Below are 6,000 nucleotides of genomic sequence, written 5' to 3' on the forward strand. Positions count from 1 at the left end.
GCTCAAGCCCCCCTATCACCACTCGGACAATGGAGCCCCCTTAAGCCCCTCCATAATTTTTAGGAAGGAGGAAGAAGAAGAGAAGGGAGGGAATAAGGAGGAAGAAGAGGGAGCTCCTCCTAAGTTCCGGGGTCGCATCTGCCACTGGACGAGGCTGAAGAAAGAATGGCTAGCAAAAAGAGAGAGATGCCAAGATATAATGAGGAGACCATGGTTTGAAGCCCGCCTAGCCCACTCAAAGCGAGAACGCAACGACCTCGGTGGCATCCGGCTGATTCCTTATGGTCATGGTCAGCGGCTCACAGCCGCATTGGCATTGCTCGACACGACCTTGCCACATCCACTCGTTGACCGTGAACGCTCGATGAGTCAATGTCACACGGGCTCGACGAGCCGATGGCCGAAGCGCCCCCTCCTACCTCCCGTGGGACGGTAGGAACCCTCGACGCAACCTCTTTTCCGCCGTGAGCGCACTCACATGTACGGCATCTGTGTTGCTCCGGCGGTCAGCCCGCTCAGCGTCAGCGCCATGCTCACGAGTCCTTACGTTGCCGCGGACTGCGCGGTACGGTGGCTTATTACTATGTGGCCATGCTCACAAGTTATTGGGAGCAGTGGGAGCTAAACTGACGTGCTCGCACATGACACGTGCACTTGAGGTCAAGAGCATTCGGGTTCCAGAAGTGAGGCTGAAGGCTATGCTTTGTACTCCGTCCATTAGTCGCTGCTGGTATTTCACAGAAGGGAAGGTATTTACCTAGCTGATGAGTGATGGGTATGTATGTGTCCACGTCCATCTAGCGCTGGCTCCGAACGAGCGCCGCCGTCTCGTTGCCGACTTGCCCGGTGAACATGAACAAACCCCATCGAACCACTAGCCCCGGCAAGCACGCTGGTATTTCCAGTTAGGACATCAATCAGGTCCTTCACCGGCGAATGGAAGCGACCTGGGCATCGCATCGAGCCATCAACCATCCCAATAACTTCTTTGGCTAGGTGGTAGTGGGGGGTTATCACTCATTTGTCTCTGTCTACGTCAATGGATAGATGTGGCATGCCATTGTGCTTCGCCTTCCACATGATTCGTCTTCCTTCCATTGAGCTTCCATGTGTGATGTGTTTCTCGCCGAGTCGCCTGTCCTTCCCACTTGTTTTTGAAGCTTCGCTAGGATGGATGGGCCGAGTGAATCTTTGTTAGGAGGATGCAAGAACATCATGCATGCCTTTTCTCTTCTCAAACTGGGAGTTTGGGATGATCGAACAGAGCTACTACGATGTCCTTTGTTCTAAAATCCTTACTTTGGTCGCTTGATACATGATAATTTTAGGGCAGTCCAACTATCAGCAAAGCTTCTACATAGAAAAAAAATCCCTGACTGCACTACTCAAATTGGACATTTCAAAAGCTTTTGATTCTGTTGACTGGACTTTCTTATTAGCTCTATTGCAGCACATGGGCTTCACAAGAAGATGGATCAATTGGATTAGCGTGCTTTTATCCACGGCAAGTACTAAAATAATCCTCAACGGGTGCCCTGGTAGAAGAATCTGTCATGCTAGGGTTCTTAGGCAAGGTGACCCCTTATCGCCAATGCTTTTTGTCAAACTCCATGATCAGGCTGGCCGACAGGGAGGGTCTCCTCATGCCACTAGGGGATAATCTTATGCAAAACCGTGCATATTTATATGCAGACGTTGTTGTGTTATTTCTGGCACCAAGGCAACAAGACCTTGTTGTCACAGGGGTTATTTTGGACATATTTGGAGTAGCTTCTGGTCTAAAAAAACTCTGGACAAATGCCTTGTCCCTCCTATTCAGTGTGACCTGGAGTATACAATCAGGATGCTCAACTTCTTTCCAGGTTGCCTAGAACCCCTACCATGCAGGTATTTGGGGATTCCTCTGTCAGTTATAAAGTTGCGAAGGAATGACTTGATGCATCTGGTGGATAAGATCAGTGATGGTTTACCCACATGTAAGGCAAAGTTAATGAGTAGAGCAGGCCGGGCAGTCTTAGTTAAGGTGAAGATGTCAGCCATCCCAATTCACACGGCTATAGCGGTCGCCATGTCCTCATGGGCAATCAGGAAGATTGACAGATGCAGGAAAGCTTTTCTATGGAAAGGAACAAAAATGATTTCTGGCGGCCATTGTCTCCTAGCTTGGATGAAATGTTGTCGACCATCTGTATTGGGAGGTTTTGGAGTTACAGACCTACGCCTCATGGGATATGCTTTAAGGATGCGATGGTTGTGACTCAAGAAAACTAACACTTCATGCTCATGCCATAATTTGCTTGATTCAGTGGAATCTAAGATCGCCCAATTGTTTTTCTACTCTACTTCAACCCAGGTCGGTGATGGCAAAAATACTCTTTTCTGGGAAGATAGATGGATCGATGGTCGTTCCATCGCGGAGATTGATCCATATCTCCTTTAGGTGGTTGGTCCTAGAATTCGCAAAAAAAGAACAGTACACGAAGGATTGCAAGACAGGAAATAGGTCAAGGACATGACAGGAGCATTGATAGTTCAGATTCTCCTTGAATACCTATGCATTTGGAACAAACTACAGCCGTTCACGTTGAGTGAGGATACCCTGACAAGGTGTTGCGGAAATGGACTCAAGACAATAACTTCTCAACGACGTCAGCTTACAGTGCTTTCTTCATTGGACAGTATGAGATACCCGGGGCAAAGGCTCTGTGCAAGACTCGAGCTCCGCCTAAATGCAAATTCTTTATATGGCTTGCTATTCATGGACGCTGCTGGACAGCCTCTAGACGCAAGAAGCATAACCTTCAAAATGATGATACTTGCATTCTCTGTGCCTAGGAGTCTGAAACCATAAATCATCTGTGGGTTTAGTGTGTGTATGCCAGGGAAGTGTGGCATCTCATTTTGTCTAAACTGAGTTGGCAGGACCTTGCACCATCTGTTTTTGAAACTTTCTTTCCTGATTGGTGGCTGACAGTGAGGAAACGGATAGACAAAATGGCCAGGAAAACTTTAGACTCTCTGATCATCTTGGTGGCCTGGTTCATCTGGCTAGAAAGAAATGCAAGAACTTTCAATCACGTTTAGAGGAAGAAGCGTCTACCTGGGTAGCTGCATGATTTCATTGCCTGGCGCCATTTACGGCAGCCATTCATTCCAATATATTGTCTCATAACCTGGTAGTAGGGTCGCAACTGGGTGAATGTACAGGCCGTTCGGCAGCGCTAGTTCTGGCTGCCGCTGCTGGCTTCTGCTGCCAGCGGCTGCAGCGCAGCTGCTAGTAGGATTTTTCAGCCTGTTTTCCCTACGGATGCGCTGCTACGTTTCAAATTTAAATTTGTAATGGTAAAAGGATGTACAACATTCAAATTTTGTCGCGCAAACTTAACCAACACAATAGAGGGTACGAACGTACACAACAACTACTACAATTGCTTACATACAAATTACAACATTAACATACACAGTATACACCCATCATTTACATCAAAGAGATTCCCGCCGCAATCCAATCTTGTACACTGGCCATATCAGGAGTAGCATTTGCTGCCACCCATTCGGACACCCCATAGTCCGGAGTTCGTGCCATGTTCGAACCTGCAGTACTTGCATCGGCAAGGTCCAGCAAATAATTATGGAGTGCGAAGCAAGCAATAATGAGCTTCATTTGCCGCTCTCGAGAATATAGTGGAACTTCCCGCAGAATGTGCCACCTGGATTTGACCACGCCAAATGCGCGTTCGACCACATTGCGAAGACTGGAATGGTGGAAGTTGAATTTCTCCTCCAAAGTGTCCGCCGATCTTCTGCTAAACTCCTCCAAATGGTACCTGATATTTCGATATGACCCCAGATAGCCTTCTCGAACTGCGTAGCCCGAGTCGACCAAATAATATCGTCCTACAGATAATAAAAAATATTCAACATTAGTGCACCACATTTTGCAGTTGTAGCGTCATGTGCGTAATTAGTCAAGTACCATACCTGCAGGTGGATGAGGGTAGTTCGGTGCCGCCATACAGTCCCTCAACACCGCCATGTCATGACAGGATCCTGCCCTCCCCGCTCCTACATACGTGAATCGCATGTCCATATCGACTATAACTAGTACATTGAAGCTAGTCCACCCTTTTCTATTAGTAAAATTCAAATGGGACTCACGCCCGACCAGTACGGGAACGTGTGTACCGTCTAGAGCACCTATGCACCCATCAAAGAACGGTGCATATTGGTTTAGCTTATGATTCATCTTAGAGTAAGTAGGATCCTTTGGACCGATTACTGTATGGGCAAATGAAAACATTACATTTGCCACATGCGCTATCTTCCTACTAACTATGTCCAAACTCCGGTCAAATCTTTTTCTAATTTGACGACAAGCCTGTTGTGTCGCACACGCCCACACGAACATACCTAAAGCCTCAACAGATTCTCCCCTTGCGACGTTTTCAATCCATGATTGGTAACCAACATGTCATGCAACTGAAGGAACGCATCGGGATACATACGAAAATTATCGAAGCACCGCCGCTTGTCCCGTAGATTGAGCTCAACCCATTGCCGTCCCGTCATGCGTGGCAGGTCAACTGGCGAGTTCCGCACAGGGCGCTGCCTCCTGTTCACCTCCGCATATGCGGCTGCAGCTCCTACTAAACACTTTAGATCGAACACGGAGCTGCTGTCGCTGCCGGTGTCACTGTTTTGCTCCTCTGCACTACTCATACTTGATTGAACCTGTGCATGCACAATCGGAGGGGCATCAGCAAACACACCTTACACATTTGTAGTTGCACCATATTATACAGATGCATTTGTTTCGAACCTGTCAAGTGCCAGTGAAGTTGCCTCTCCACCTTACTCCAGTTGCCGCAGAATTAAACCAATCCTCCTCCTACTGATGAGCTGAGGGCCTCCAATGACCTAATGAACTACCTGTCCAAAAGGTTAAGACAAGAGACATCAAAATTCCAAACAACTTCAAAGCAATCTGTTCTGACACAAGATAAAAAAAGTACTGATCGTAGACGACATTAAACTAGAAAGAAACGACATTAAACTAGAAAGAAAGTACTGATCCAAATGCAACATTTCACTTCACAAAAATCACTAATCACGACATTTAACTTGAAAGAAATTGCTGAGCATGGACGACATTAAACTTGAAAGGAATTTAACTAGCACTAAATCGAAATGTTCAACGAACAGGACATGTTACATAAGCTAACATTACTGTTCCGACACAAGTGCAAACATTATTTTTGAAACCCATCAGTACACATCACTAGAATAAAACTCTGCCATGCCACAATCACTACTTGTTCAACATGTCCCAGTTGAATTGTATCCAGTTCAGTCGGCCCTCTTTCGTTTTCATCTGCGTGAACGTCGTCCGATACTCCGGGTTCTTAGTACATAAATAAAGAGCCTGGCAGTAAAGCGGAGACCCCTCCTGTAGACCATCTTCTTCTATAAGCTGCATTGCACAGACCATTTCCCCCAGGGCACGGTCAGCACGTTGCAGGCTCCTTTTTGCCACACTGTCAGAAAGCTCCCTGATGTACTGCTCCAAGCTGCCACTTCTCTTTTTCCTAGGACTGTCCACAGAGAATTCCCGAGCCGGCCGTTTGGACAAGTCACGAGCACTACTAGCAGGCAGGGGGTCCTGGTCCAAGTCCGCTGCATTGCCCTCAGTCCCCACGCTAGGTGTCGCCTCACGAATACCTCCTGCCGTCAGCAAGGTGCCCCTGTCTTGGGGTTCATGGCCAAACAACTCAAACAATTCTTCGAGGAAAGGTGGAGGCTTAACAGAACTCGGCTGGGAACTCGGTTGGGACCTCGATGGGGGAGCACCACCACTGGTGTCCTGCAATGTTCAAGGAACAGTACATGTTCAAGGCCAAAAACAGAAATGTACAAATAAGATGACGAGTAACTTATGGGCCTGTCATAGGACGTACCTCTTCGTCCTCCTCCCAATAGGTGGGATCAGCAGCAACACCACCA

The sequence above is a fragment of the Setaria viridis genome, chromosome 1 (assembly GCF_005286985.2).
Source record: "Setaria viridis chromosome 1, Setaria_viridis_v4.0, whole genome shotgun sequence".
In the NCBI taxonomy this organism is placed as follows: domain Eukaryota; kingdom Viridiplantae; phylum Streptophyta; class Magnoliopsida; order Poales; family Poaceae; genus Setaria; species Setaria viridis.